The sequence below is a fragment of the Nicotiana tomentosiformis genome, chromosome 4 (genome assembly GCF_000390325.3).
Source record: "Nicotiana tomentosiformis chromosome 4, ASM39032v3, whole genome shotgun sequence".
Lineage (NCBI taxonomy): Eukaryota > Viridiplantae > Streptophyta > Magnoliopsida > Solanales > Solanaceae > Nicotiana > Nicotiana tomentosiformis.
The window spans coordinates 132,188,197-132,191,248 of NC_090815.1; positions in this window are offsets into that span (position 1 = coordinate 132,188,197).

Consider the following 3,052-nt stretch of genomic DNA (forward strand, 5'->3'; position numbering starts at 1 on the left):
ATTCGTCGAAGAATTTTGTACGGCCCAATATACCGCGGACTCAACTTACCCTTCTTCCCAAAACGCATAACACCCTTCATCGGCGAGATCTTCAGGAAAACCCAATCACCAACCTCAAATTCCAGATCACGACGTCGGACATCGGAATAAGACTTTTGCCTGCTTTGTGCCGTCCTCAGTCACTCTTGTATCACTTTCACCTTCTCAATGGCTTGGTGAATCAAATCTTGCCCATATAATTCTGTCTCACCGACTTCGAACCATCCAACTGGTGATCTACATCTCCTCCCGTACAGTGCCTCATACGGGGCCATTTTAATACTGGAATGGTAGCTATTATTGTAGGCAAATTCTATAAGTGCCAGATGGTCATCCCAATTCCCCTTGAAATCTAGAACACATGCTCGTAGCATATCTTCAAGCGTCTGGATGGTACGTTCAGCCTGTCCGTCAGTCTGCGGATGGAATGCAGTGCTGAGATTTACTTGTGTGCCTAAACCCTTCTGAAAAGACCTCCAAAAGTTAGCCGTAAATTGAGCTCCTCGGTCTGATATAATAGATACCGGCACACCATGAAGCCTAACAATCTCCTTGATATACAACTTCGCATAATCTTCAGCCGTGTAAGTTGTCTTAACTGGTAGAAAATGGGCAGATTTTGTAAGTCGATCAACTATCACCCAGATGGAGTCAAACTTATGATAAGAGCGAGGTAATCCAATAATGAAGTCCATATTAATCACCTCCCATTTTCAGGTCGGAATCTCTATATTCTGAATCAATCCACTTGGTTTCTGATGCTCGATCTTTACTTGTTGACAATTAGGACACTGGGCTACAAATTCTGCAATAGACTTCTTCATGTTATCCCACCAATACTGCTCCTTAACGTCATGATACATCTTTGTCGAGCCAGGATGGATAGAATATCGGGACTGATGAATCTCAATCATAATCTTCTCTCGCAACCCTGCCACACTAGGCACACATAATCGGCCCTGGTATCTCAGTGTCCCATCTCCTCCGATCTTGAAAGCTGTAATCTTACACTGCTGAATTCCCTCTCTCAATCTTACTAAGGTAGGATCTTCATATTGCCGTGCTTTTACCTCGGCTACCAAAGATGATTCTGCTGTATTCTGTACAGTAACACCTCCGTCATCAGAGTCCAACAATCTGATTCTCATATTGGCCAGCTGGTGAAGCTCTTTGGTCAACCCTTGTCTACCTGCCTTAATATGTATTAAGCTTCCCATTGACTTACGGCTGAGAGCGTCTGCCACAACATTGGCTTTACCGGGATGGTACAATATCTCGACGTCATAGTCTTTCAGTAATTCAAGCCACCTACGTTGCCTCAAATTCAACTCCTTCTGCTTGAAGATGTATTGTAAACTCTTGTGATCTGTGTAGATGTCAACATCGACGCCATATAAGTAGTGCCGCCATATCTTCAAAGCATATATTACTGCAGCCAATTCCAAATCATGAGTCGGGTAATTCTTTTCATGCTTCTTTAATTGTCTTGATGCATAAGCAATCACCTTCCCACGTTGCATCAATACGCACCCCAAACCTATACCTGAGGCATCACAATATACCACATAACCTTCTGTTCCTTCTGGGAGAGTGAGCATTGGCGCGGATGTCAATCGATTCTTTAGCTCCTGAAAACTATGTTCACAAGCATCAGACCACTGGAACTTGGTAGCTTTCTGTGTTAACTTAGTCAATGGTGCTGATATAGAGGAAAACCCTTCTACAAACCGCCTATAATATCCTGCTAGCCCCAGGAAGCTGCGGACTTCTGACGGTGTTGTAGGTCTCGGCCAATTCTTCACTGCATCGATCTTCTGAGTGTCGACACTAATACCCTCATCAGATATCACATGGCCAAGGAATGCTACTGAGTTCAGCAAGAATTCACATTTAGAGAGCTTAGCATATAACTTATGATCCTGAAGGGTCTGGGCATAAGCCTGAATACGGGAAATATCCATGCCCTCTACCAAGGAGGCTGTTGTGCACTCATTTATCAGATGTGGTCCCAACCCATTCACGAACATGTGCACCCTATCACTCATCTCGGCCACCATATGGGGAGTATACCTTGCTAAAGAATCAAACTGTATACTATACTCTCATACACTCATATTACCCTATCGAAGGTTCAAGAACTTATCAGCTCTAGCTCGTCGTATCTCAGCTGGCAAGTAGTGACGAAGAAAGGCCTCAGAAAATTCCTTCCACACGGCTGGAGGAGCGTTCGGACCCCTAGATCTCTCCCAACTATCATACCATAAAATCGCTAAATCCCGTAACCGATAAGAAGCCAACTCTACTGCCTCCGTATCACTAGCATGCATAACCCGCAATGTACAATGAACCTAATCAATAAATGTTTGCGGGTCCTCCTTGGGGCTTGATCCGGTAAACACTGGAGGGTCTAGATTAATAAAATCACGAACTCCTGCACTAACCGGTTTATCAGCAGCACCGGTATTCTGCCTCTGAGCCTGAGCAGCTACTAAGCTACTCAACAACTGCACTGCACTGCGCATATCGTGGTCTGTAGTGCCAGACGGAGGAACTGGATGTACTGGGTGCCTCCTAATATCCTCTGGAGGAGACAGAGAGGTATGAGACGGCATCTCACTCTGAGGCTCACTTTGGCCTGCTATGGCTGGAGGCACCTGAATGTTACCCTCTCCTACAGCTGTATCAAGCCGTTTACTAATCGCTTGCTTCCTAGTCGAAGGCATCGCTAAAAGAAAATAAGGTGAATATTAGATATGAACACTTACGACTCAACTCTACGCACGATCTAGATTCAGGAAGAAGGTAACAACCCTAGATGTCACGTAGCCTCCTGATTATAAATGTGGCGCGCTACACATCCATAATCAAAACTCTACTAGACACGGCTCATAGACAACCCCTAGGACAGACTTGCTCTGATACCAAGTTTGTCACGACCCAACTGGAGGGTCATGACTAGCACCCGGGCCATACTTGCCGAGCACCAACGTACATTTTATCTAACCTTCCTTAT